We start from the raw sequence: 244 nt of genomic DNA on the forward strand, positions 1-244 counted from the left end.
AGATGTTGATTTTATGACCACTTATCAAACTGTTTTCACCATCCATTCTGAATTTACTAGAAAAAATTCATAATTGAATATATTCTGAGGAGGTAAAATGTATCTGCAGTTTTAACGTATCAGTGTTGATCACTTCCCCTTCCTTTACACAGAACAAAAGGAGCAACTGATGGTTAACAAAAATCAGGAAAAGCCTGAAGTACCTGCGGAAATCCGGGAGAAGTTACTTCACAGAATGGCTGAC

This window comes from Penaeus monodon, chromosome 2 (assembly GCF_015228065.2).
Source record: "Penaeus monodon isolate SGIC_2016 chromosome 2, NSTDA_Pmon_1, whole genome shotgun sequence".
Classification (NCBI taxonomy): domain Eukaryota; kingdom Metazoa; phylum Arthropoda; class Malacostraca; order Decapoda; family Penaeidae; genus Penaeus; species Penaeus monodon.